Source organism: Lathamus discolor, chromosome 3 (genome assembly GCF_037157495.1).
Source record: "Lathamus discolor isolate bLatDis1 chromosome 3, bLatDis1.hap1, whole genome shotgun sequence".
Lineage (NCBI taxonomy): Eukaryota > Metazoa > Chordata > Aves > Psittaciformes > Psittacidae > Lathamus > Lathamus discolor.
The window spans coordinates 25,694,075-25,706,086 of record NC_088886.1 but is presented as its reverse complement, the minus strand read 5'-3'; the positions used below and the strand labels follow the sequence as shown (position 1 = coordinate 25,706,086).

At 39.0% G+C, this 12,012-nt stretch overlaps 1 protein-coding gene across 3 annotated transcripts in view; it reads right to left on the bottom strand.

Moving 5' to 3' along the window:
- Positions 1-12,012, bottom strand: part of C3H1orf21 (chromosome 3 C1orf21 homolog) — a 128,022-nt gene that overhangs the window by 95,496 nt on the left and 20,514 nt on the right. The window contains exons 2-3 of one of the 3 annotated variants that reach the window (XM_065674206.1): positions 8,300-8,388; positions 5,708-5,844 (exon numbers count right to left, since the gene is read on the bottom strand). The exons of 1 other annotated variant lie outside the window; for it this stretch is intronic. The gene's annotated coding sequence lies outside the window, so the exon portion shown is untranslated. The remainder of the gene's footprint in view (positions 1-5,707; positions 5,845-8,299; positions 8,389-12,012) is intronic. One more of the 3 variants, XM_065674205.1, reaches the window with a different exon arrangement.

Below are 12,012 nucleotides of genomic sequence, written 5' to 3'. Positions count from 1 at the left end.
TAGATCCAAGCTGCAGCTCCTGTTCTCCAATTTCTACAGACCAGGGTATCTCACTTACAAAGATTAACTTTTCATGCTTAGCATGAAAGACTCCATATGCACTCTTAGATGCATGCCTTAAGAGGGAAGAATTTGTAATCTTTAACCACACTGTCAGCTTATGCTACCAAACAGCTCCTTGCTAATATCCCTTCATTAAGTCTCCATCTCAATGCTAAATTTCCATTTCCACAAGTTGCCCCACCAGTAGATGTTTTCCCTGTAAACAGGCCTCCTATTTTGCACAAGGAGGCTCAATCAAAATAACAGAGCAAGAAGGACTGAAGAACAGTCCTGATTCTCACGTATTTCCCTAGACTGAAGGCAATATATTCTTCCCCCTTGGATTACCTTCTGTTGGCCCCACACACCTCATCTATACATTTCCATCTATTTCACATGAAGAGTTAATTGAATTTCCTGTTTTCAAGGAGTATTATGGACTGGGTTTTTAGCCTAGAAAAATTATGGAGCAAAGCTCTAGATCAGTTTTTGGTTTCTTCCTTATACATTTTATGAGAGTTCATTAGATGTTTCATAAGTAATACTGCTTGTTAGAGGTAAAAACCCAGCCACCTTCAGCTTCCCTAGATACCTCTATGCTTGATTCAGAGAGGAAAATTTGTATTTTCCAATTCCCCAAGATAAACCAGGCAAATCCAGTAAAAGCTAAGAATGAATGAACAAGCAGAGTATGTGCTACAGACTACCACACTCCACAGCCCAGGCTGCAACAGCACAGCTTGTGCAGTGTTATTTTCAGGCACCTCAATGTGTTCACGTTCTCCTCTACACTCTTCCTTTAGACATAAAAATGTTACAAAGGTACATGTGCATGTATATATACATATATATGTGTGTACACATATACACACAAATATTTATCTCCTATAAAGTGAAACAAAATATTTAGAAGATACAATGCACTCATCTTTGTATTTCAAAAACAAGATTCCTAAAAGTGCCCATCATTACCTCCTCCTCCTCCAATGGTGCCAGGCTCTCCCAGATCAAACAGATTTAACAATGCCCTGTGCTAGGGCTCCTGCCAGCTGGTTTTGAGGACAGAAAACATCTCTAGTCCTCTTAAACATCAAAATTGCTTTCCAGAGTTGCTGTCCGGCAAGGTTTAAAACCATTTTTCTGTGACTTATCCTAAAACTGCCTTTTTTTTTTTTAATAATTTTCAGTATTGTTTTAAATATGTCCTCTGATTATAAAAGCTACATTTATTTATTGCCTTTAACTTAAACCTCAAGTGACCTTGATTAATATTAATCCAAATGAGACCTCCCGAAAAATAATAATATTGCATGGCATTCTAAATTAAAGTAGGATATTTTTTTATTCTGCAGCTTTCTTCCAAGGAAACATGAAGAAATGGTTGCCGGATAGGAAAGATGGGGTGGGGGAGGAACAGCTCGTAACACTTGCAACATACGCACATCAAACTCCCTACGCCAGGGGGCTTTCAGCAACTAGAGATAAATTTTTAGTAAACCTGGGAAGCTTCATTTTTTTTTACAGAAAAAACTCAAGCCTTCAAATTTATGTAATTTCTTCTTGATGCCAAGCAACAGCCAGCCACCTCTGCCGAGTTGTGTTCCGATGGTTCAGATTAAGAAAAAGACATTAAATCACTGCAAAATTCCAGATGCACTATGCCAAGCAAAGAAATAGCTGCACTCTGTTAAGGTTATGCTTGCCATGCTGTTTTCAAACATGAGATTAAAAATATCAAGTATCGTTAATCTATTTAACAGGCTGGCTGAGCATCAGATTTAAGTCTTAAGATATATCTTGCACAGAGTAAACATCTTTGGTTGCATCTAATAGTAATATGGGTTTTAATTAAAACACAGTTGTCCAAGAGCAACAGTTTATTATCTGCTACAAAGAATGCTACTTTTAGCACTGTACTGCTTTCAAGTTTGGGGTTTGTTTGGTTGGTTTTTTTTTTTTTGTTTTGTTTTTTTACAAAAACAAAGTATTTGTTATGAACTGACAATATCCTTACTATGCAAATCAAAAATCTTTAATTCTGAACACTACCAAAGACTTTAAGGCATTAACAAGCACAAAGCATATTCTGAGAAACCTATGGAGGTAAAGAGCTATTTTAGAGAAAGTTTCAGATATTACTAATATCCTTACCTAATTGTAGGCTTCTAAAGAGACCTACTGTTAGAGCTTCACATTACAGTGGACAGAAAAAAACATACATGAAAAATAAAATGACAAAAAATTTGCTCATGCCATTCATAAATACTATCTATCCTATCCCTTGCAGAAAATAACTAACAGTTACTTCTAGTAAAACAGTGGGAGGGTAGTTCAACTTGAAATCATAAAAAGTTATATTAAAGGTTTTTGCTTGTTTGTTTTTACACCTGCTTCAAATTTTGCTCTCATCTGCTGAGCAGAATCTTGTTATCTTGCCTTAGGTAACAAAAGAACATGCAGAGTTTGACAGCTCTCACACAACTTCTCTCTGTACCTAAAACTATTTGTCTCTGAGTGCACATATTTCACAATCTTTAATTTCTTTGATTTAGTACCTAACAACAACAGTCCTTCCAGAAGATGAAAAAATATTCACAAAGAACTTCTTTGATTCTTACATGCAGACACAGCTGCAGCTGCTCAGACTGCAAGGCCCTACTGGAAGTAGATTATTTACAAAAGTGGGTTTTAACAACCACAAGTGTCAAATAACTTGTCTTGTTTCATTAGGTACATTAAGTACCAGTGAATGTCTAACAAAGGATGCTAATTTGTCATCATACAATAAAGAGCAACCATACCACTAAACAAGATCAAATAAAAACATTGACCTCCTGTGCTAAGCAAACCCACTCCAGCATATCTCCCATGCAGTGGCCCATGGAGAAGAGAGATCAGACTGGGATCCACCTGACCTGTATCACTGCTGAGGCTCTTGAGTGATACAAGAAGACAGCAGATGATGTTTTCGATAAGCCTTTGAGACAGTTCCTATTCTTTATTTAAACATTTCTTTATCTTGATGCTATTTTATCATTTGGTTTAAATTTAAAATAGCTCTAGCCTAAACAAAAATTCCTCTGAAACCACAGCTCACCGGACAGCCAAACCCTGCCTCTGTTCAAAAAGATTCTTCTATTGCTTATGAACATCACCAGAAGAGATGCTACAAGCAAATGATGAGTATTTATACTGTAAATACCAATTTGAATTGTGTAAACAGATGATACAAATCAGTCCTCCTCCTACAAACAGATGTTGCTGGTTTACATAACATCCATCTTCTTCTAAATACCACTAATGTCTTCTTTCACATTTGGTTTTACTCCTTGGACCTGAAAATCCCCTTTTGGTGTCTCTGTAGCCTTTCTCACCATAGTTTTCATCACGATCAAACTGTTCTAGAAGCATTCTCACAGGTGTGTGACAAGAGACCAGCCCGACTTATCATAGCATTGCTTATTACATGGTGGACTGTGTAACCTGTAAAAATCACTCTCTCCTAACACATTATGAGCAAGAGAGTAATTCCACTAGGACTTAAGGATTCCCCTTGTAGAGAATTGTATTATATTAGCCAAAAATACTTTAAATGTTTCACCAAATGTGAAAAAAAACCTTGGTTTCATCAGAGTCTCCAATTCAACCTTGTGACAAGACACGTTTCCTTGCAATGCCACCCAAATGCATTTGACTAGCACTGACCCCTCTAACTGGCTGCACTATAAATCCTCAGCATTAATACAGTTGCTTCAACACATAGCTTGGTTTGCAAGTGACAGCCTGGGTCATCAAATAGATGGGCTTTTATTTTCTTGAGCTACTAAACAGTGAAAGAGCAATTAGAGTTCAAAATGAACGTTCAAACTTATTTGAAACAGCCTGCGCAAACCAGTGCAGAAGACCGCACATATGTAGCAAGATTGGGAGCAATATTACTCCTACACAACTCTTGAAACATGATTCCTTTGTGCATCTTTAACAGCCCAAAAATTTGCCATGAGAAAATGGACATCTCCACTAATCCTCTGGATCAAAAAGCAGCTTAGGGATTTGGATATCCTAGAAACGATGTTCTTACAGAACTGTGTACATGTTAGACTCCTTTGCTTATTACTTCTTTAAAATGGCATTTTAAAAAGACACCAGTACATTAGATCTATCCTTTAAAATTGCAATATACTGCATTTGAAGTCTGATGTTTTCATACAAATCATATAATTAGGACTTGGGCACAAAGATCAAGAAAAAATTGTATGTAGTTTTTTTCATTGTATAACTGCAGACATAATTTTTAAGAAAAAGCTGTGTTTCTGCCAAGAAAAAAGCCTGCAGTAGAAATTCTTTGGAGGGAAAGTAGCACATCCTGTTCAGCTTGCAAAATTCCAAGTATTCTCAAAGGCGAGCAAATAGCTGGGGAGCATCAGTTAAAGGTGTCAATGCTATTGCAATCAAAACAGTAAACCATAATAAAAATAAATTTTAGCAGACTAGGTAAAACACACTTTAACATAGCATCTTAAAATATGACACAGCATCGCAGCAGCAGAGTTTAGTCATTGTGCTTTATAAATAATCTCTCATGAGCCAGGAAGTATGAGATTATATAGTCAACAGTTACCAAGAAAATAATCACCAAATTGGTTATCACTGCTGACATGTATGAGGCATAACCTTTTAATAAAATAAGAAAGCACTTTTACTGGAAATAAAAATTATTTCAGTGCTAATATAGTAAGCTGTGACTCGGCAAAGATTACTGGTCTGCCCTATATAGAGATATATCTGAATGTAAGGTGCACAAGAGTTTTTCAGCACATTATCCATTTTTCAAGATAATTTGTACTTTAGGGAAAAAAAAAAGGCACCAAAACAGTAACAACTGCCCCCTTCCTTTACAAAACAGACATAAATTTCAACAGCAGAGCCAAAGGCTCTCAAGTTGTGAAAAGCAAATATGTAACAAGAAGGCAGACTAGAGAATATAAGCTCTGCACAATGATAAATTCAAACTGCAAATTAAGCATCCTCTCAAATTCCCAAAGCTACCTCAAAAGCTGCGGTATGAGCCCATTCAGGATCTGCAATGGCAGTGTTTGGATTCTACAAGCAAGAAGTGTTTGTTGCCAGCAATAACAGGTTTGGTGAACAAAAGGAGAGGGAGGATAATACTACAGAATTTCTAACTAAAAAAAAAAACAACAACAACAAAAAAACAAAAACAACAAACAAACTAAAGCAAAAAAAAAAAAAAAACCACAAACAAAAAACCAACCATCAAAACCACCCCAAAACCAACATTTGGGTGCTCATCATTTCCTGATCACAAATGCTCAGAGAAATACAACCCTCAGGTTCACTTGAAAAGGCATGCCTTGAAGTACCAGAGGTCATAAAATTCAGAGAACAGGATAGTAATACAGCATATTAACATATTTAATAGCTTCTTAAATATTTATTTGGCAAATGAAAAATACACAGAATCACCTTCAATTTCCTCAAGCTTCTGAAATAAAAAAAAAGTAGAAGCATTGGCTAGACTATATAAACACCCAGTACTGCACTTTTATTCACCCAATCCAAGAATCTTTCATTTTCTGCCTTTTCCAAAATTTTACTATGACAGTGAATCCATATTAAAAAAAAAAATAATTTGAATACTTACAAACACTTTTCAACAGCTCTGTTCAACATGACATCCCATAGGGCTTCTTTTCCAATACAAGTGCTTTAATTCATACAAGTCAACCAACATGCTCACTGAAGTGAAACTCCCTCAGGAAAACATTCAAATGAGCTCATCTATTAAATTAAAAAAATATATATATCTGCCTGCAGTTGTTTAACAAGCATTTGAGTTTCAATAGGGCATCCCTCAGTACTTAGAAGGAGCATGTTCCCATACTGTTCTTACTGAAGAAGTATCACTCCTCTGGAATGGTTAACCAATTTTTGATGTACAAAAATAGTGTATGAATATATTTAGGACACTACTCATCATTAATGACAATACTGCATTTATACATAGTCTACAAGCATGGAATACAGTGAAGGAAAATGACTGCAGACTGCAAAAATATGTTTAAAAATGGATGCTATTATAATTCAGAAAACATTAAAATCCAAGTGAGGAGAAAACCCCATCAATCTTAACCCTATGGTGTGCCTGTTACGAACTTAAAAAAAACACACAAGCCTCCTACTGCAGGTACTCCTGTTAAAAAAAGATGGTCTGAACAGAGGGGTAAGTTTGCCCATCCTTGGCAAGACTCACAAGGGCATCCTTGCTCTTCTCCGTTTTACTCCGTTTTACTTAAGACAGTTTTGGCCAAGACCTTTTTCAAGACTGTGAGGATGCCTTCCCTGGAGAGAGGTGGGGAGACCTCTTGTTAGATGCCTAACCCCTTTGCCATCCCCTTGCACATACATTTTAAACCAATGAGTTCAATTTCATGGGTTGTGACTCCAGATGAAGACACACAGAGATGTGCATCCAGGTCATGATGACGCATTTATCAGCCTGCACTGGGAAATCCTACTACCAGGCTAGTCAGGAACATGGATTTATGCTCCGAGCGTCCTGTCCCTTCTGTAACTTCGATGAACAAGAATAGTTGACATGAACAAGAATAGTTGCCATAAACTACCTGTTCTGTACAACTGGAACCGGGACTATCAAACACACATTGCAGCCGTGCCAAGGAGTAATGGATCAGGAAAATTGTGCCCAAGGCTGTGAAGGAGCAAGGCAGCAAAGGACAGAGAAAACACATCCAGCAATAGAGAGATTTGCTCTTCCATGGGTCTGGAAGAGAAAGGCAGTGCAATTTTCACATAGCACCACCTGAACACAAGTGGAGGGGGTGGAAAAAAAAGAAAGTGGTATTTTCAATCAGAGAGGTAAAAGTCAGTAAAGCCAATTATCACTGCTTTTGTAGGCTTCCAGTCCCCAAAAGCAAATAAAATCATCACCTTTCGTATGCATGCGCTTCAATAGAATCATAGACTAGTTAGGGTTGGAAAGGACCTTAAGAACATCTAGTTTCAACCCCCCTGCCATGGGCAGGGACACCTCACACTAAACCATCCCACACAAGGCTTCGTCCACCCTGGCCTTGAACACTGCCAGGGATGGAGCATTCACAACTTCCTTGGGCAACCCATTCCAGTGCCTCACCACCCTAACAGGAAAGAATTTCCTCCTTATATGCAGTCTAAACTTCCCCTGTGTAAGTTTTAACCCATTACCCCTTCTCCTGTCACTGCAGTCCCTGATGAAGAGTCCCTCCCCAGCATCCCTACAGGACCCCTTCAGGTACTGGAAGGCTGCTATGAGGGCTCCACGCAGCCTTCTCTTCTCCAGGCTGAACAGCCCCAACTTTCTCAGCCTGTCTTCATACAGGAGGTGCTCCAGTCCCCTGATCATCCTCGTGGCCCTCCTCTGGACTTGTTCCAACAGTTCCATGTCCTTTTTATGTTGAGGACACCAGAACTGCACACAATACTCCAGGTGAGGTCTCACAAGAGCAGAGTAGAGGGGCAGGATCACCTCCTTCGACCTGCTGGTCACACTCCTTTTGATGCAGCCCAGGATACGGTTGGCTTTCTGGGCTGCAAGTGCACACTGCCGGCTCATGTTCATTTTGTTTATAAGTAAAGAAAGGGAGATGTTCCCTTTATTAAAAAAAAACAACATAAAAAACAACCAAACCCACAAAACACCACTGTTCTCACCATCAGCCTTTACTTTCAGTCACTCGTGAAAACCAGCATCCTGCATAATTCAAATGCACTAGCAATATTTCATTTCAGTACTAGAGACAGCACTGCCAGGCAAGTCAATGATATCTGAAATTAAACAAGCTCCTTCACAAGCCTCTACACAGATGTGCAGGACAACAAGCTACATTTCACATTACTCAATCCCAGAAGGGCCAGCATTCATATAATTATTAAGAAAGCGATTGAGAACTGTGTGCGGTTGTTCAGCCTTTTAATGCTGTGAAGGCTGCATTCACAAACGTCTGCAAAAACAAGATCTCCAGTGTTTGTTTAATTCTTGTACTTGAAGAGTTTCAGATGACACAGAAAAAACCAAGACCGATAATGGGAACCAAGAATTTGTTGGGGAATAATTCAAATGTGAAACTGTTAATTAAATATGCAAACTACTTCCAGAAGCAGCAACAGACAGACAAAAACTCAAATGCTGTGTCTATTGTAAATAAGTGAAAATGCAAAGAATAAATATATCTACCTTTCAAACCGGGATTTGACTTTCTAATCCCTTGTCTACAGATTTCGGATTCGCCTCTTTCTTAAACACATGTTCTGCGAAGGATGTTCCTGCAAGATTAAGACAGGAAGTAAATATTTCAAGCGTTTAGAAAAGGGGAAAGTTGTTTGTTGTTTCAGTTTTCCTGAAGTCTTCAGAACACAGAAAACAGCTTCTGCTCCTGTTTAATGCAAAGGATTTACCAGTATGTAAGTGAACAGTGCTTCTTGTTACCAAACAGGCAGCAGGGAGCTGTGACAAGCTCAGAACAATTCTACACATAATGCACAGGGTTTCAGATAAGACAGGTGAAAGGAGGAGTCGATCCATTTAAAGAAGTTTGTGTGGGAGAGGAGAGAGAGAGAGCTGCATGAAATTTCATTTACTTAAATATCTGCAGGATGCAGGAGTGGCAGGGAAAGAATCCTACTCTGCTGGACACTGTAAACATGGAGCAAGAGCAGTCTCCTTCAAAACGCCTATCACTAAAGTATTACAAGATAAACAAATAGTAGTACGAAGTCAAACAGAAGACAATTTCCAATTCTTATTCAAGCTAATTTGATTTCTGTTGAACCCACCAGAAATTTCAAAAAAGGTTTAATGGTGAATACTATGGCTACTATTGTCCATTCCTTATAAAATGCTGCTCGTTTCAGTCTGGTTTTCAGAAGATGGAGGATACCACAATTCCCATTTTACATACAGGCAAACAGACAACATAATTGCAGCAGGTTCCAGACTAAAATAGATCAGCCTTCAGCCCCTCAACAAATGAATCATCCTCAGCTTGAAAGATGTTTTTTTTAAAAAGCAGATCCAGTCAGTTGAGGTCTATGCAGCAAGTCTGTAGCATCAGCAAAATGCACCATGCTCACAAAGATGGGTGGATGGGACACTGCCAGGCTCCTGACAAGCAGTTTTATGGGGAAAAGGGGATAAACCTTTTGGGGGGAGTTTTATGGGGAAAAGGGAGATGCAGAAAGATCAGGATGAATCTTACATATACAAACCGACAAGGAGAGACATGCTGTGATTGACACTGTATGTAATAAACACAACTGGTAAAAAGTCTAGACAGGCTTTCAGTGCATAAATTATGTGCAACATGCTGGAGGGGACTTGCAGCAACCTATAATTTTAAGATTCTACCTGAAATTTAAAAGAAATACAGTGATATCCTCCCTGGCTCCTTCCCCAAGCAGATTCTGCTCATTTGCCTAACCAGACAAATCAGATAAACCCTGTGGTTTATTAATGCCTTTCAAGTTTATTCTCAATAGGTAAATTGAGAAAAACTATGGGTTTGAGGGGGTTTTGCCCCTTAAGAGAAAATTGGTAAGGGAGAAGAGCATCTGTTTCTGCATGTAACCTGTTCATCCTTCTTCGTTCTCACAGCGACCTATGAAACTGAGTTGTGCCCAGCACCGTCACTGTGCTGGCCAGTGCACACTGGATGGCTGTTTTTTCACCCTGAGAACAACATGAAAATAGTTTCCCACTGCATTGTTCCCAAGCATTTTTGCCTATACTATTAAAACACAAAGTTAACTCCTCCTACCACAACCCTTCTTCTCTGTAAACACTTCACACAAAGCACATCTCAATCCATCAATTCAAGTCTGCCCAATTTCAGAAACATTTCAGAAGTGCACCACAGTATGAATGCAGCTCAGTCTGAACACAGGGAACAGAACTGCGGAGGGATTACTAGAATAGTATAAAGAAAACTCAAACTGTAAGAGCAAGAGATGCTTCCTCTGAAATCATTCCTCTTGGGTGTGAAGATAAATCATGAGGTTTTCACTTGACACAAAGTCATCAGATGTAACTCACCCATCTCACAACAAGCTACCTCTTTGTGCCTGCACATCTGTGATGCTCCAGCCACGGAAATAAGCGGAAATTAAATACTTGCCTGCACAGCCTGGTCTTTGGGCGACTTACACCAAAAATTTTCCTTTTTGCCCCCCTTCTTTCCTTTCTCCTCTTCACAAGAGAAAACTTGGACAATCAAGGTGTTAGTAGACCCATCTAGAAATGTCGGAATTGCATCAGGAGATTCTCTGATGAGGAAATACCAGCATGACAGTGGGTATTTAACAATGGGAAACAACAAACCTGAATCCCACTAAGAAAAGTTAGTATTTAAAGCAACGTAATACTTTCCATCTCCTTAGCTCAGTACTGATTTTCTTCTCAGCCAAAGCACTTAAAACACACACACTTCAACCACAACCAGCTTACAGGCTCAGAGTCACATGCTTGTCAACAGGTTCTGGTGAAAGATGACCAAATCCACCAGCAAAGGCTTTTGGACCAGCAGCAAAATGGCCAGCTTGCTGTGAGTACTTCTGTGTGAGTACATTGACCATGCTGGGCAAAAAGCAGCATTGTGTGTTTATCTTATTAACAAGTTTGTTTATCTTAAATATGTCTGACATCCCCATCATTCAACATCAGATGCTATTCTCCAGCTCTGGTCTCCTCCCCTCCTTCAGGCTTCCAGCAAAAATTAGACCTTGAATTAAGCTTCCAGTAAAATAATTACAGTTGGCAGGTATTTTTCAACAGTGATTTGGAAGCCAAAAAACCAAAGCAAAACAAAATAAAAATAGAAACAAGCATTACTCAACTTTCCTCAGAAACATCTTGTTCTGTAGATCAGGTATTTTCATTGGTGGATGATTTTGCTCTACCACTATTTCACATGCTTTATGAACTTCAAAAAAGCATTAGCTGGACAACTTACTAATTTTTCCTAAGATAAAACAGGGAAAAAAGCATCTTACAGAATCATAGAATCATAAAATGGTTTGACCTGGAAGGAACCTTAAAGATCATCCATTTTCAACCCCCCTGCCATATGCAGGGACACCTTTCACTAGATCAAGTTGCACAAAACCCCATCCAACCTGGCCTTGAACACTGCCGGGGTGGAGCATCATAAATCCTTCAAAACAACAACAAAAAGACGTCAGAGAGAAAAAAAAACCTGCTCAAAAACAGTGGATGCTTTTTGTGGGGAAAACAATGAAAGTAAAAAGGAAAGCAAAAAAGTAACAACCTAATACATTCCCAAAGCACATCTTCCACTAGCCACCATGGGAAGAGGTCTGGCTTGGAAGGCTTTCTTCATATCCACAATTTGAGGAGAAAAGGCACCCCGTCTCAGGTCTCCTGACCAACAGACAGGCACTTGGGGCTGGACAGGAAAGGGTGGAATTTACCTCCAACCTACTCAATCTTCTCCACGGCTGACAGTAAAGATTGGGCACAAATCGTTATTCACAGTTTCTGCACAAAGTAGGACAAACTTACTTAAATTCAAGTAATGTAAATTCTCAGTGAGGCAACCCAAATGACCTTCTCCATTTTTACTGGCAGGTATTTTATTAAAGAAAGCTCCCTTGTAATCATTTGTTAACCATTAAATCATGTAAAGATAACTTTTTCGTGCTAAAAACATAACTTTTTTGCAAACCTAGAGGATACACTGTTCCTAATAAATAATTTAGAATCATAGAATCATAGAATAGTTAAGGTTGGAAAGGACCTCAAGATCAACTAGTTCCAACCCCCCTGCCATGGGCAGGGACACCTCACACTAAACCATCCCACACAAGGCCTCATCCAACATGGCCTTGAACACTGCCAGGGATGGAGCACTCACAACCCCCCTGGGCAACCCATTC